Here is a 17,981-nt window from a genome sequence, read left to right as displayed (position 1 = left end):
TCCCTAGGCTTAAGCTACGTATTACTCCAGATCTGCTTCATAAATAACAGTTGTGTTTGTGAAGGTAAAAAAATAACCCTGATATTTAGATTTTAAATAGCATGGCTTGTTAGAAGGCAACAATTCTTCAGTAACACTAGAGAGGAGACCACTGTTGTTTCTCTTTTGCACCATGAGAAATTACTACTAAACCACAGCTGTGGGCAGGGCTGACAAGAAATGGGATGAATGTTTTCAACAGAAATCCTCAGTTTCAGAGCACTGGCAGATAGAACATGGAGAATGGCAGCACTGAGCAGGGAATGTTTTCAAGATGGCGACCTGCCAGTCATGTGTGACTCCGAGTCTGAGCCTGGCCAGCACTACACAGGAGCCCACAGAGGGCAAGGAGACCTTAATTCAGGTGGGGATAAAGGTGTGGGACTTGCCTAAATCAGAGACCCAGCAGTGAGACAGGGGTCTGCTTTTTGTTACTCTAAGAGGAGTGATGGTGATTGTGTTAGTAACTACAGGAAGAAAATTTGAATATGTTGTTTGGGTCAAAATATGCCTCTTCCAGATTTGAACTAGCATATGCAATATATGCACTTACCCCAGGTCCCTGGCATCTGGCAGTGATTATGAATCTCCCTCTCTGATGAGGGGTTCATGCTACAATGCTGAGGAAAAATAATTGATACCAACATTGTAAGCCCTTTAAAGAGTAAGATTGTCCCAGAAAGACTAACCCTAGGAATAAGAGAAAGAAGATTTTCTAATTCTAAAATGGGGTTTGGAGGTCAGATTAACTTTATTATTCTGAAAGATTATTGAACACACACACATTTTTGGGGAGGGGCTTTAAAAAGAAAGGATAGAGTGGTAAAATGAAGATAAAAAGTAATACCCCCAAGCAATGGAGAGCTTCCAGCTAAATGCAATCTAGCCCTCCCTTACTCTACATGGAATGATACCACATCTTCTTATGTAATTCCAAACTCTCCCTGGGTATATTTCATCTGCCAATCCCAAAAAGAAAATACAAGATACTTTGGTGTTACATATTTTTTTTTTCTGCGGTGGGCTAATAGTGTAAGTTGTTGTTATTTAGCATGCTATAAATTAAATTTTAAAAAGATTATTGAATCATGATTAAATCACACATGCAGTTACAAATGATGAGTAGCTGCTTGTATTAGTTATTAATTACTGCATAACAAACCACACTGCCTATTGGGCGTGCTGGAAATCTGGGTAGCTCTTCTACCACTGTCACTTGAGATGTAACTCCTGTCACCTGGGATTATGTCTAACAGTTTAACTGGGGCTCAAGTGTCTGAGATAACCTCATTCTATTTGGGGCACATGAGAAGTTGTTTTGATAACACTCTGAAGATTTTTCTGGATGCTACTGTTCTGACACTGTTTACTTGACACCACCTTACATCTTTTGTAAGTATTAACAGAAGGTCTTATAAACACACCTTTATTTCATTTGTAGCCCTAAGTTTCATTTTACTTTGATGATGTTTTGCTGGCTGGGAGACTAGAAATGAGACGATTTTATTTTCCAGCACAGAAAGTATTGGTCCTTATTTCACCAACTCTGTTTGGAATGTATAGCTCTATTTTTATATCATCTCTTTCTTCCTATATCTGATCATAGGATACGAAAAGAAGCCAGCTGGCATTTCAACATTCTCCCCGGAAGCCTCCTTAGGCAGATCCAACAGTTCGTACTAGTTTCAATCTTCCAAATTACCAGGCAACATTTTGGCCAACTTTTCTGCCACTAAATTACAAAGACTGCCTTTTCTCCAGCCTCAGATGGTTTTCTCAGGACATTTCTAGTCTCCAGTAGCAACCTATTTACCACCCTTCTAGATTCTTCTCTTAACCAAGTCCCAAAGTCAATGTCACATATTTTAGGTTTTTAAAAAATTTTATTATTACAGTAACACACCACTTTCATATACCAATTTCTACAGCCTACATTAAAAAAAAATCCCAAAATTTTGTGGCTTAAAATAACAATACTGCACTTTTCTCAAGATTTGATTATGTGTTTCTTCTGTTGTCTTGCCTGGATCACTGATGTGGCCCCAGGCACCAGTTATCTGGATGCCTTGATGGGTACAAAATGGTCTCACTCACCAGACTGAGCCCTCATGTGGTATGGTTGGAATGGTTGTGATAGCTGGGCCTCTCTCTTCTTATGGTCTTTTATTCCAGGCATCTTCACAGTGAAAAATAGAAGTTTTTGCTTCTGTGTAGCAACTGCTTTGAGTTTGGAGTAAAGCATCTCACAGTCGGTCTGAAACCATAATTTGTCAAAGGAGTCAGGAGTCAGAAAAAAGTACCACACAACCCAGTAGAGAGTAAGAATGAGATTTGGCCTTGCCAAGCACTTCTGCATTTGTCCCATGTTATGTCTAACTACCACAAACTCTGGAGAATAATGGACACTGCTTCGCTTCTGCTTTCCAAGTCACATGCAACTTTTGATTGGGCCAACTGTCATCTAAAAATATTCTGGGAAGGGATCTCTGGGAAACACAGATCCCCGCTTACCCAGGGTGAAATCATGTAAACCACCACACTGCTCTCTTCTAAAGCCACTTAGTTTTTATAAGCTTCACTTCTCTCATCTACAAAATTGGAATATTCATATTGTAGTAGTAGGGATCCCATCAGGAAACAGATGAAACACTTGAAGGTACAGGATTTAATGGAGACACTAGTTATCAAAGTTGGTTGGGCTTAGGGAGTCAAAATTGGCTATGAAGTAGATTGTTGGTCTCGGAGCGTGATTCTTGCTTAGGGTACAAAGAGGGCTATGAAGAATCTAGAGACTGACAACAGTGACACACTATTTCCATCCTTGGGCCTGAAGAGGCAAAAGGGGTAATGGTGTTAGAGAAGAGTAAAAGTAGTTCAGGGTCATGGAAGAAGCATTGCCAAGCAGGAGTTTTAAATGTAGAATGGAACACTATTCCCAGATCTGCAAGAAATATGCAAAAAGAAAGAATCCTGCTGTCCATTATTCTGAACCACTGCCAATCGGTCCACTGTCTGAACCCAAGAAGGAGATAATGTGCAAGAAACTTGGATGATATAGTTCCTACATGGTCTGCTGTCTGAAGAAAAGCAAAGGATAAAGAAGGGCAAGGAATGGATGTGGGCAAGCAAATGGAGATAAATGGGCACCATTCATCCTTTTCAATAGATTTCAGTAGTAGAAAATTCAGTGTGTTTATAGCAGTCCTAGATCCTTGGTCTTAAGAAACCATAAAAGGGATTGGAGGTAAAAGAGTTAAAACCTTAGTACTGTATATATCGGGAGATTTGAAGAGAGACTTCTACATAAAAACAAAGTAATCTGAAAGTTCTCTCAAATAATGATCAAAACCCAAAAGACAACAGATAAAGATATAAAAAATAGAGATAAAGCTATTTATCCATCAATCAATCGATCCATCCATCCATCCATCCACCTACCTACCAACTTGCCCATGTATCCATCTATCTATCTTCTGTGAAGGAAGAGTACAGAAATACCCTCTCTTTTCTCAACCTAGTCTCTAAGGAGAGTGAAAAGCAGAAATAAAGTTCTCCCTGAGAAACTCTATGAAGAAACTCCCATTCAAGAGGCTATGGCTAGAACTCATCTTACTCATGTGAAATCTTGAGGAAAATACTCTGTAGATTGGTCTTTGGTTGGTGTTGGCCTCTAGGAGCCTAGCAAAAACAAACCCATATTCTCGCTGAATGAACCCTCTTTAAACTCAGAACTCAAAGAATTCCCCAAAATTAAAATCCAAGAAGCATGAATTGACAATCTCACACTGATTTTAAGTAGTCAAATGGGGCTGTCATGTGCAAGATTCCACAAGGAGAGCTGTAGGTGGGTACTCTATAAATCCAAAACTGCAGATGACAGTTATTAGAATTACCAGATATAGGATAGAAAATAAGTATAATACAATTATTAGATTTAAAAATAATATAATAAACTGAAAAAGTTACAAGTAAAAAGCTTCAATTTAAATTAATCAGGCTTTTTTAAAAAATAATTATATAAATGAAAAAATTGTCATAAAAATATAGATTCAAATAATTGTTTAATCAGAAGACAGGAATAGCTAAGGAGAGTGTTAGTGGGCTGGAAAATAAATGCAGCAAAGAAATGGCACTGTAAAATAGGAACTATTCTCTTATCTTTGAGAGAATACACCCCAAGGTAGAAAGAAAAATCTTAATACTATAAACTAATCAGAGTTCCAGAGAAGACAGCAAAGATTATGGAAAAGAGGCAATAATAGACGATATAGAAAACTGGAATTTTTCCCAAAAGTGATTCAAAATGCCATTCCCAGATTCAGGAAGTCCAATGAATCCTAAAAATTCCACATCTAGGGGCGCCTGGGTGGCTCAGTCATTAAGCATCTGCCTTCGGCTCAGGTCATGATCCCAGGGTCCTGGGATCGAGCCCCGCATCAGGCTCCCTGCCCAGCACGGAGTCTGCTTCTCCCTCTGACCCTCCTCCCTCTCGTGCTCTCTGTCTCTCATTCTCTCTCTCTCAATAAATAAAATCTTAAAAATATAACAAAAAATAAAAACAAAATAAGATTTACACAGGGACACTGACAAAAGAATAACATGAAAGAACTTAGTACCTTGAAGCCATCCTAGAGGAATTCTTTATAAAAATATATATAGAGAAAGAAAATGATTCCAACTGGAAGATCTGTCATGAAAGAATGAATAACCAAGAAATGAAATGGTAAATATGAATGTTTAAAATACTGGCTGAATCACAGAGTAAAAATAATGTCTAATTTGGAGGATAAAACCAAGTTAATTTTTAAAAATTATGAAAAATGATATCATATATGATAAAGGAGAGTTAGTAAATAAAATTATGCATAAAGGAGTAAAATTACTGATTAAATTTTTAGTGTTATGTAAAATATACACATTTAAATCACTTGAGTAACATTCAAAATACCAGAAACCAAGTGTGTATTTTCACATGAGTAGTTAAAAAAAATGACATGAAAGAGAAACCCAATCAATAAACCAGAGCACAGAGAGAAAAGAATGAGAAAGCAAAGGAAAAGGTAGGAGAAGGGAAGAGATGGAAGGGTAAAAGGACAGTGCAACATGCGCTTAGGAAAAATAGGTCCAAATATGTCAGTAATTACCCGGAGTACAAACAGGATGCAATTCTTCAGTTAGAACATTATGTTAACAAAACAAACCCAGCTATACTCTGTTTATACCAGGGCATCTAAGACATAAGGCAGTTATAGTGATAGACCAAGGAAAAAAAGAATCAGTAGTTACAAAGTAAATTTAAACAGCATAAAAGACCAGTAAACAAGATAGAACATGAATTACTCTTACAATTAGATGATGTTACTTTTAAAAATTAAAAGTAAATATACATACAGCCTAAAAAGGGCTGCATTGACCAGTGGGATTATGAGAAACTTACATTTTCCCTTCAAATGTGCTTGTATTTGCCAAAGTTTTCTACAGATAAGTTATGTTTTTAATTGGAAATAGAAATGGAAATGGAAAGCTATGAAATAAATTCATCTCACTTTGAGATCAGTCTTTAATAGTTGTTCAAAGTTGTTCAAAATAGCTGTTCAAAGTATGTTAGTTCAGGGGCACCTGGGTGGCTCAGTCGGTTGAGCATCTGCTTTCAGCTCAGGTCATGATCCCACGGTCCTGGGATCAAGTCCCGCATTGGACTCCCGCTCGGCAGAGAGCCTGCTTCTCCCTCTCCCTCTGCTGCTCCCCCTGCTTGTGCTCTCTCTCTCTTTCTCTCTGATAAATAAATAAATAAATTATTTTTTAAAAAAAGAATGTTAGTTCAGGGGCGCTTGGGTAGCTCAGTTGGTTACGTGACTGCCTTCGGCTCTGGTCATGATCCCAGGGTCCTTGCTCAGCAGGAGCCTGTTTCCCCCTCTCCCTCTCCCTGCTGCTTCCCCTGCTTGTACTCTCTCTCTCTCTCTCTCTCTCTCTCTCTCTGTCAAATAAATAAATAAAATCTTAAAAAAAAAACAAAAAGAAAGAATGTTAGTTCTCTTTCCTTGCAGTAAGGGGAGTTAAAATTATGGGCTAACATATAGTATTTAAGATGCTAAAAATCATTTTTTTTAATATTTGAAAAGAACATGATAAAAAAGGAAGGAGAAAAGTGGTGTTAAATGTTAAACATTCATTATTTTATCAAAATATTCTGAAGCAGCCATGTAGGTTTTGATTTGTTCAACCAAGCCAAAAATTTAGGTAAGTGAAAACAATAAAAAGCAAATGGAAACATAAAAATAGGTATAATTTATTAGTCCATTCCTATGTGCCAGGAGTTTTATTTTGTTGTGTAATTCAATCTTGATAATGCTTCAAGGTAAAAACTATTATCCCCATATTACAAATGAGGAAATTTCTGACACAAAGAAATGTAGTCAATTCTCTAAGACTAGTAAGTGGTTGAGCAAGAAGGTGTAATCTAAGAAGAAAAGACACATCTGCCGCAAGGTTCACGTTGTGAGAGGCCAACTTCCTTTTTATTGACATGTATAACATGGTACAAAGAGATTACACACTCATCCATAACCAAATATCAGGGGCTGTCTGAAATACACATGAGAAGTAGTAGGCCTTTGACAAAGCTTACTAAAGCATCTCCACCACAAGTCCACAGATCCTAATTAGGGAAGCTCAACATAAGTTTTAGGTCCCAGTTGCTCTCTCTAAACTTACACTTCTAAAACCAGTCTCATGTTTTCCACTCTAGAGAAATCATGAAATAATGATTTAAATTCCAATTCAGTTGTCTCACTTGTTTATTCAGAGTATTAGCACCTTGAATATTTTGCTAAGCAGCATGTGACAAACTGATAATGCAGAAGGAAAAAAAATGACAGGAAAAGATTTTGCATTAATAAACATAAACTGTTGAGAGCGATGAGAATATGCATAGTCTAATCTACAATACCTTTCCATCTATTCTTAAAGAAGCGAAGTGTTTGGAAGTTCCGCAGTTACTTTCTTTCCAATTTTTATCCTTTTCTTGGTGGCTACAGGGGTATTTCCTGTTGATCAAACAAGGGTACATAAGCTATGATTCTTATTGAACTTACTGGCTCAGTATTTATTAGGGGAAAATCATAGACCCAGGAGCAATATCAGGTATGTGTTAACCCATTACTTTCTGAAGCAGCACAGAGGAATGTGGCAGAGCCTTTCAGCCATCAGATTCCTAGAGAGCAATCCTGATCCTTGAATTAATGGAGATGTTTAAGGTTTATGATTGGGTAAATACCAACCTCAATCCTGGTGGTAAGAGGGGCTGGGATTCAAGAGCAGTATGAATTGAGAAATAACTGACCTGCCTTGTTTCACTATATCATCATTTATCTGTTGTGAGAGCATAAGCCTCTCTGTCTTAGGTCAGGTTCTCTAGAAGCAAAGCTTGAGGCAAGGATTTTTGAGCAAATGCTTTAGGGAAAGACTACTCTCAGCTGAATCTAGTACAGGAATGGGTAATCAGATTTAATCAAGAAAGATTCTGGGCAAATGGGTACAGTCAGTTGAAGTCTAACCTTAGCCTGATCTAATGGGGCATTATGGAGCATGAATAACCACTATGAACAACAGAGTTGTCCCAACTCAAGGCAATGGAGGTGACCTTGTATAATCGGTGTCTATTGGTAACTGACCATGAGCTGTCTCTGAAAGAGATCTTTACCTCTCCAGCATTTCTCGGTGATTTATTCCCTTTAGTCAAGGACAATTCTCAAAAGAAGAATAGAGCCGTGAACTATCTATAGCCAACACTCAAGCCGCAGAGGACTGGAAGCACTACTTGGTAAGAGAGATCTGAGTGAGGCAATGATAGTGTTGCCTGATAATGGGGTCCCAGGAGACAACTCCTCAGAGGTCACCCCATTGTACAACTGCTTTAACATTCTAATCTGCTACATATGGGGCATACTTCAGGAGTCTCTTCATCCCCACCCTTCAGATTGTTCATATATTCCCCTAGTATTCTTGATATCTTATTTACCAAATGGTTAGTGTTTTTAGGTAGGACTGGGGACAACAGCATTTTCATCATGATTGTTTCATAAAATAATAGTGATTATTGTTGTGGTGATTGTTGTTGTTGTTGTTGTTGTTATTATCATTATTATTATTTGAAGGGCAAGGCTACCTGGTAGTTCTGGTGGTTCACTTGTTCTACATAGGGGTTTTTCCCTTTATCAAGAGGTAAAGATGATGGAGATCACATGGCTCATGGGGTTTAGTGCCCCTTCCTCATGATTCCCATTTTACTGAACTATATAGTACCACAGAAATATTATACCATCTCAAGGACACCATACCAATTAAGGTAGACTTTGACTTCTGGCCCCTTGATTTTGTTTCCAGCATCCCATATTGGATGCCAAGAAAAATGCTCCAGACATAGTGTCCATTTCAATAACACAAAGACAATGGCCAGATAGAACACATTTTCAGCCTGCTGAAAATCTTTCACTGGAGAATATCAATGGAATTTTAAAAAATAGAAAGTGTGTCTGTCCCCCATTGTCCACTTCCAATATGCCCAGTGCACTAGTATTCAGTAGGACTGCACATAGATTCCAAGAGAGGAACCCGGCTCTTGCATAGCAGGGATTTTTGAGATGTGCGATTGGAGAAGAGCCAGTTTCGCCTCTAGTTTGACCAGCAGGCTGAAGTTCAAGCCTGGAGATTGCAGCTGTTCAACATAACAGAAACTCAGTATCTTAGTTCTACCACTTCAGCATTCACAGTTAGGAATGCACTAGCTAGAACACAGTCCGTAGTTTGCAGCTTTTATGATGTGGAAGAAAGGTGACCCAATTCCTCACCTCATTTAACTACCATTTATAGCATTTCACTAGAGCTAATTTCTATAGAATGTCAGAGGAAGACTAGAGGAGTAAGAAATCAGTCTTGAACAAGTGAAAGTCTTACTTTTATTTTTATATGGTAAAATTGAAATATTTTTTACAGTGTGGCCTGTCTACCTAAGAAGAAACCCAGAATCATAAGACACGGCTGGAAGAACGTTAGCAATCATCCAGTCCAATATCCACAAGGACAGAGTTAAGATAGAATCTTCAGCAGAAATAAAGATACACGTTTCATCAAGTGCTGTGTATCAGTTCAGGTCATGTGAGTAGATTCCAGGATGGGACTAGCCATGCCAGAGCTTTTATGGGGGATGAGTGTCAAGGATAAAGGGAAACAAGCAGGAACGGGCAGGGCAACATTCAAACTATGATGTAGGTCTGACGCTTATGAAAGGGGAGAGGTAAAGAAGGGCTGAACAGGTAGAGTTCATACATTTCTTAGTAATTTTCAGCCAGCATGGTGGGGTGTGCTTAAGCAACTACTGTCATTAAGTAGATTTAGCAAATAAAAACACAGAACGCACAGCTAAATTTAAATTTCAGATCAACAACAAATATGTTTTTAGTATATGTATCCCCAAATATTACATGCATACCTATAGTAAAAAATTACTAACTGTTGATCTGAAATTCAAATTTAATTGGGTGTTCTTTTATCCCACAACCCTAATTGTAGGAATTCCCTGTCAGGCTGTAATGGACTAGCACTAGTACCCTCACTCTGTTTAGTCACTGTGCAGGAACAACCAGAAAAAGTAGGGCCTTGATACAAGCATCATTACGGACTGAAAGAGGAATGGGGAGCTGTCAGTCATCTATCATGCTCACAGTAAAGTATTTTGAAAGAGATCTGAGTTGCGTAAATGCACAGCTGCCACAGACTCATTAGACAACAACCCACACACACACACACACACACACACACACACACACACACACACACACACACGGAGCACTTACTATACATTCCCTAAAGATTGGAGATACCTACTGGGCTGGTGCCTGATTCCTGCTTGCCTAAAATACCTAGTTGCCTAGGCTGGGCTGGCTAGTGAACAAGTCACAAAAGAACCAAATATTTTGAATGTCTTTCATTTCCAAAGTTTGTCTTGGCAAAGAATGTGTGTGCATTTTCCACAGCAAAGATAGGCCAGAAAGAGAATGAGGGCAGCGTAGGTTGATCTTAAATACTGTCAATCAAAGATGAGTGCCTAGCATAGACCTAGGTTAGAAACCAGTGATACCATCAATGAATAGGGGCTGAGAAAGGAATCAACAACAACGCAGAGATGCATTACTTGAATTAAGGAGGTATGGGTGAGATGTCCCATGGATGATGTTATCTCCAAAAACAAACAAAAGCTCTCTGTGAGTCACATTTTTCTGTGGCAAGTAATAGCCCTAAAATGTGAATAGCTTATAATAACAAAACATATTTCTCATTCTTGTTACGTGATAGCTGCAGCTTGGATGGACTATGAGAGCTCAGAAGTTCTTCTATCCATGTGTCTTGTCATTCAAGAATCTAAATTGGAAGAGAAGCAATATGAAGGGTGTGCTATTTGCATGGCAGTCAAATCTCCAGGGGATGAGCAGAAACATACCTGTTCTGTGAAGCCCCTACTTGGAACTCTTGACATGGTCACATCTTCACCTTCCAAAGGTAAAAGCCAACAGTAGAGCCAAGCTCAAAGCCACTGGGTGAAGTGCCTGCTGGGAATTACTATGAAGTTATATGGCAAAGGGCACAGAAGAATAATCCTTTCACAAGAAAGGGACATCTATTTTGTAATTATTATGAGTAGAAATGTGCCCCCGTAAAAAAGTATGTGTGGGAGTCCTAAGCCCCAGTACCTTAGGATGTTCTCTTACTGGGACAGAGTCTTCACAGAGGCAATCAAGTTAAAATGAGGTCATTAGTGAATGTCTTAATCCAATATAACTGGTGTGCATATATATATATATATATAAATGGGGACATAGAGACATAGGTACAGGATAAATGCCATGTGAAAATGAAGATTTTCTCAGGCAGAGATCAGGGTGAAACATCTACAAGCCAGAGAATGTCAAAGATTGCCAGCAAACCACCAAAAGCTAGGAGAAAGGCAAGGAACAGTCAGTCTCCCTCAGAGCCCTCAGAGGAACTAAGTCTGCTGCCACCTTATCTCAGACTTCTAGCCTCCAGAACTGTGAGAAAATAATTTCTGTTGTGAAGCTACCCAGTTTGCGATACTTTGTTACAACAGTGCTAGCAAACTAACACAAATATAATACTCTCTCATAAATCACCAGAAGAAAATGTTAGTTTTAAACATCTTCCAAGTTCAGAGAATCCTCAAGTCAGATCATTAACTGTAGATCACAGCAAAGAAGGACTCCACGGGTCCCCTTTCCTCACACTCCCCTTGATATCCCCTTAGGGGATGAGGGACCCCTAACAACAGCACTCCTCATTTAAATGGAAACTAGGAGAAGCCTCTAATTCATATCACATTCAGAGTTTGGATTATTATATAAAAATGGACAATTTGACTCCTGAACTGAGCCATGTTTTGTGACTAAAAGTGACCAGAAGTCTTTACAATACCTCATAATAGTCAGAGATGTCATGGGGTCTGCTTCAGTTTTTCATTTGGGGCCAAGGGAAAAATTAGGCCTCGGAGCAAGTTTGAAGAAACGGTAAAAAAAAAAAAAAAAAAAAGTAAAGTAGCTATAATTATATTCAAGAGTTGTGCTTGTTTGAAGAAACACACATTTTACAAATGAAAAAACTTGGTTTTAGAGAATGTAAATGAATTGCTTAAGGTCAAACAACTAATTAGTGGCAGAGCTGGGACCAGATCCAGAGTTTTCCCATTCTGTTTAATTTCCGCTAAACTCTGCTGACTTATCTTGCAGACTGCAGAATTATTTTTAAATATCAGAAGTGCCTTCTTTTTATGTAACCACATTGAAAAACAGTTTGGCAGTAACTCAGAATGTTAAACATGGAGTACCCATATGACCCAGCAATTCCACTCTTAGTAATATAGCCAAGAGAAATAAAAACACATGTTCAACAAAAACTTGTATACAACTGTTCATAGAAGCATTATTCATAATAGTCCAAAAAGTGGCAGCGGTCCAAATGTCCATCACCTGATGGATAAACAAAATGTGGCTGGTATACCATACAATGGAATATTATTCAGCAATACAAGGAATGATGGATGGTAACTAGACTTACTGTGATCATTTTGCAATATATACAAATACCAAATTATGTTGTACCAGAAACTACTATGTTGTATGTCAATTACACCTCTCTGAAAAATAATGAAGGAAGGAAGGAAGAATTGAAGTGCTGATACACACTACAACATGAATAATCCTTAAAAACATCATGCTGGGGGAGCCTGGATGGCTCCGTCGGTTAAGCGGCTGCCTTCGGCTCAGGTCATGATCCTGGGCTCCTCGGATCAAGCCCCGATCGGGCTCCCTGCTCAGCGGAGAGCCTGCTTCTCCCTCTCCCTCTGCCTGCCACACTTCCTACTTGTGCTCTCTGTCTGTCAAATAAATAAATAAAATCTTTAAAAAAAAAACAAAACATCATGCTGAGTGAAAAAGTAGGTCACTAAAGACCATATAATACATGATTCCATTTACGTGAAATGTCGAGGATAAGCAAATCTACAGCGAGGAAAGTAGATTAGAGACTGCCTATGAATGGAAGAAATGTGGGTAATAGGGTTTGATTGCTAATGGACACAGTTTCTTTCCGAGGTAATTAAAACAATCTGAACTTAGTGGTCATAGTGGCACAATTCTGTGAATATACTAAAAATGATTGAATTGTACAACTTAAGTGAGTGAATTATAGGACATCTGAAATATATCTCAATAAAGATGTCAAGAAAAAAAGAAATGCATTTTTTCCTAAAATGAAATCATTCCATATTTTAACATTTTATTTTTAATGAACAATTCTTTTAATTTATTTATTTTTACTAATTCAAATCTCTCTGGAATTTGTTCTCTTTTGGTCAGCGACTTAGGCAAAACCTTAGAACATGCTCAGCAGAAAGTGGGGCATCTGTTCAAAAAAACATCTGCCTTACTACAAACACAAAAAAGGCAGCTTATCAGTTTATCTAAAAGAAATCCCATTGTGCTTTTCATACTAAAACCAGCATTTTTGCTGCTCTTACAAGTTTTAGTGAACCTGAATTTATATCTTGTCCTCTCAACCAACTCAGCAGCTCATATTTTCATGTCTCATCACTGAGACCTCAACAGCCTTACTGTAAGCAGACATCGTTCATGAGCTAACACTTAAAATGCAGTACTTTCACTTTTGATTTAAAAAAAAAATGACCTTTAGAGACCCCAGAGAGTGTGGAATGGTCAGTCTTTCTCCATTCCTTCTTCAAAACACTGTTGGAATCCCATGAGTAGACTACAGAATATTAAGAAGTAAAACTTGCAAAATGTCATATCCATTTCTTCACCTGTGAAGATTAACTCTTTTTATTTGATGTATCTAAAGACAACAAAATATTATGAGCATAAACCATGAGATGACTATTTTGGAATATTAAGCATCACAGAATTCAATCATTGGTGATAAGTCCATAAGGAGACTGTAACCACCTTCACGTTCCTTTTAGTGTCTCCAACACAAACACAATTGAAGATAAAGTCACCCCAGAGAAGTCTTGGAATGATTTTTCAGAAAATCTTACTGACAAAAGTGCATTAAATAGATGAAAGGTAGTTGGAAAAGTGGACCTGGAAGGTATACTAAAATCAATACAGATAATGTAAATAATATTACTGACTAAAGATACCTCACATTGTTCTTATGAAGATATTTTTGCCTTCAGTTTGACTTTAATCCTCCTTTGACATCATTGATCACCTTACCCAGGCGAAACCCTTGCTTCTCTTGGCTCTGTAATCTCATACTACCTTTTTTCTAAGACTGCATTTCCTTCTACATTTCTTTTGTGTTCACATTCATTTTTTTCTCCATTTTCTCTCCTAAAACCATGAAAATGAAAGTTTCCCAATCTTGAAACCTTTAAGAGAGCTCTCTCTCCATCTTTTTCTTTCTCTCTCTGATACATGTTCTCTTGAGCTCTCTCTTTAAGCAGGATGTTCTAAGAGCCCACCAAAAGTAAAATAATAGATGAAAAAAGAATAAAACCACAATGAAAGTGAGAGAAAATATGAATTTGAAACATGACATAATAAAAAAATAAAACACTAAAATATTAAAAATATTTCATATTGATATTATTTGGGAAGAACATAGTAAATTCAGGCATTGTGGTTGGGGGGTTGAAACATGAGCTTTTGCCCCTGGTAGACCCAAGCTAAATTCTAATCCTGTCATTCATTAAATATTTTACCTTAGAAAACTTATGCAATCTTCTCCAAGCTTCAGTTTCCCCCATGTAAAATTAAGGTATGTGTACCTGTGTTTGTGTCTGTGTGTCTGTTCTAATGGTTTAAGGCAACAAGTGATATTTCTCTTCTCTGAGCTTATAACTAGAGTTCACAGCTGAAGACAAAAGGCATTAAGAAACGTACTCTAGATCTAGTGATTTATCACCCTTGGGAACAGCCCCTACTCTACACAACTTGTTGAGATGTATCATTTGAGCAGAACTAATACTGTAACACTCATCCCCCTACATATACTCTAAATCATGGTACTATGATCATTTCTGGTATTAAAATTCCCAAGTCAATGGACGTGGATACTCAGGTGTCTTGAGCTGCTAAAACATGGAGAATTTAACAGTAAAGAGATGTTGGAGCAGAAAGACAGTGCCAGGTTGACATTCTGTACTGCCAATAACAGACATACATGAGTTTCCTCACTAGTTGAGTGGACACTACAGAAAGTACAGAAAATTAATAGAATCATCAAAATGTGTTTCAAAGAACCAATACATGCAACCTTGACTTATAAAGCGATGCTTCTGATCTTTCTATTCATTCAGGTCTATTTTAGGACTCTCTGTTATAAAGATTTTATCATAGGGGTTTTGCACAGCTTTTACAATATTACTCTCTTTTGTGTTATTATGGAAAATATCACTTTTATTCTTAAAAATGTCTTCCATCTCAATATAATTTGCATACATGATAACTACCTATTTTGGAGATTACCTTTATATCCTGTTACTTAAAAAAGTATTATATTGTAGTTGCTTAGTAGATTCTCTTTTTTTTAATATTTTATTTATTTATTTGACAGAGAGAGAGAGATAGAGCAGGAACACAAGCAGGGGGAGTGGGAGAGGGAGAAGCAGGCTTCCCGCCAAGAAGGGATCCCGATGTGGGACTCGATCCCAGGACCCTGGGATCATAACCTGAGCCGAAGGCAGACGCTTAACGACTGAGCCACCCAGGCGCCCTAGTAGATTCTCTTTATATTAGTTTCCTACTGATGATGCAATAAACTACCATAAACTTAGTGGCTTAAAATAACACAAATATATCCTCTTTACAATTCTGAAGGTCAAAAGTCTGAATCAGTTTTACTGGACTAAAACCCAGGTGCTGACAGGACTGGGTTTTTCTGGAGGCTCTAGAGGAGAATCTGTTTCCTTGCCTATTTTAGCTTCCAGAGGCTGCCTGCGTTCTTTGGCTCACAACCCCCTTCCTCCATCATCAAGCCAGCAGGAGAGCATCTTCAAATCCCTTTCTCTCCGTACTTCTGCTCCACTGTCACATCACCTATCTGATTCTGATACTTCCTATGTCCTCCAATAAGGACCCTTGTAATTATGTTAAGCCCACCCAGATTACCCAAGATTATCTCCCCAACTCAAGTTCCTTAAGTAAATCACATCTGTAAAGTCCCTTTGCCAGGAAGGTCATGTATTGGGACATTCCAGAGATTAGGACATGGGCATATATAAGGATGATTATTCACCCTACCACACTCTTTGATTTCCTAGGTATCCAATCGTCTAAGGTGCAACTATAGAAAGTTTGAACTCTTTAATTTTTTTGTAAGTCTAGTTAACTTTGTCTTGCCCAACCACATTGGCTAAATTTGACAGTAAAATATTAAATAATTGCAGTGATAGTGGGCCATATGGATGTCTTCTTTGGAAAAAAGTCTGTTCAATTCTCTTCCCATTTTTTAATTGTGTTGTTTTCTTGTTATTGAGTTGTATGAGTTCTTTTTATATTTTGGTATTTTAACCCCTGATCTGATATATGGTTTGCAAATATTTTCTCATAAGTTGCTTTTTTATTTTGTTGATTGTTTCTTTTGCTGTGCAGAAGCTTTCTAGCTTGATGTAGCCCCACTTTTTGATTTTTGTTTTTGTTGCTTGTGTTTTTGGTGTCATATAAAAAAAAAAAAAAATCAGTGCCAAGACCAATGTCAAGGAAGTCTTCCCCTATCTTTTCTTCCAGGAATTTTATGATTTTAGATCTTATGTTTAAGTCTTTAAAGTTAATTTTTGTGGGTGGTATAATTAGGGGAACAATTTTATTTTTCTGGATGTGGTTATCCACTTTTCCCAACACTAAATATTGAAAAACTTATCCTTTCCCCACTGAATATTCTTGACCCCACTGTCAAATGGCACCAACATTACTTTGATCCAAAAATGTTCTTGATTTTTAGATGTATTTCCCCTTATGAATGAAGTGTAGAGTCATTTTGTCAAATTTTTAAAAATATCTCTAAGGTCTTCATGGAGATTGAATTAGATTTACAGATTAATGTGGAGAACTGTATCTCCAAATACTGAATGCTTCCTTCCAATAACTCAGTATTTGTGTTTACTTTAATTATATTTTTGTACAAATTTAATTTTTTAATAAATATTTTTTACATTTCTTTTTTAAAGTCTTTTTTATGCACACATATGTACTTGTACATAAATATACAAAAGACTCTGTGCACATATGCAGCCTAACAGTTGGTCAAAACTCAAGAGACCCCTGTGCAGACTTCAGGGCTTTTTCTCCTTTAGTTTTCTCTTTTTTTTCCTTCTCCTCAGTGGGATCACTGTTTTCTGGACCCCATCACCCTGTGCCTTTAGGTAGAAAAACAAGATGAATATGCAGCATATGCAGAGTGTGGAGTCTTCTCTCACTGGTCAGAATCCTGGCAGGCCAATTGCCCAATGGCTAAAACATAGTTCTTCATATGTTTTGTTTCACTTCCTATCTGTTTACCATGGGTCGATCAGTCCAACATTCATTGATCTGTTGTGACAGGAACTGGAAGTCCTCCTACTTCTAGTACATATTTATTGTTTAATGAAAGAACCAAATAAGATTACATGTATCATAATATGAGGATATGAATCATTATACCTACCTCTCAATTTATGAACAGAAACAAGTCCTTTCAGCTACCTGTGTGACATTTTTGTATTCTAGCTCTTTGCCTGTCCTCCACTCCCCATACAGTCTATCTCCTGAACCCCACCACTGCCCCTTCATCCTTGCCTACCTCTTCTAGTTTATTGTGGTTCCCTCCCACCTTGTAGGCTGCCTTCCTTCCCCTCATCTTTCCTCCTCTGTCTTCTTTTGATTTTCACTTCCTCTACCATTATTTTTCTGTTATTATTATCATTATTTGTTATTTCATTGATTATAATGCTATATTCTTTTTGTACATTTTAAATGTGGATGACAAGATTACTAAACTTTATTCTTTTCTACAACTGTCCTTTTCTGTATTATTAAAAATATCCCTTAGTGTATTACTTGCTCTGGGGTCTACCTGAGTTTCACATGTGTTTTATTCATTATTGTTGATGAATAATTCATCTGTAATTTCTTTTTTTAAGATTGTATTTATTTATTTGAGAGAGAGTAAGAGAGCGCAAGCAGGGGGAGGGAGGAACAGCAGAGGGAGAGGGAGAAGCAGGCTCCTCGTTGAGCACGGAGTCTGATGCCGGGCTCGAAATGCCCACTGCTCTGTTATTTTCATCTTTTGCTTTTGTAGTGGTAAGTAATAAACACTTTGGGTTTTTAACTTATTTTTGTAAGCTCATCAATATATCTTAAAGAATTCTTTTTTATTTT

General features: G+C 37.5%; 1 long non-coding RNA gene across 2 annotated transcripts in view; it reads right to left on the bottom strand.

Moving 5' to 3' along the window:
* The window catches only part of LOC113932859, a 198,108-nt gene that overhangs the window by 99,426 nt on the left and 80,701 nt on the right, over window positions 1-17,981 (bottom strand). Inside the window, exon 2 of one of the 2 annotated variants that reach the window (XR_003523149.2) lies at window positions 2,134-2,293. The exons of the other annotated variant lie outside the window; for it this stretch is intronic. This is a non-coding gene — a long non-coding RNA (uncharacterized LOC113932859). The remainder of the gene's footprint in view (window positions 1-2,133; window positions 2,294-17,981) is intronic. 2 annotated transcript variants of the gene reach the window in all.

The sequence above is a fragment of the Zalophus californianus genome, chromosome 10 (genome assembly GCF_009762305.2).
Source record: "Zalophus californianus isolate mZalCal1 chromosome 10, mZalCal1.pri.v2, whole genome shotgun sequence".
NCBI classification, from domain to species: domain Eukaryota; kingdom Metazoa; phylum Chordata; class Mammalia; order Carnivora; family Otariidae; genus Zalophus; species Zalophus californianus.
The sequence above is the reverse complement of the archived record's forward strand: the minus strand, read 5'-3'. Positions and strand labels throughout refer to the sequence as shown.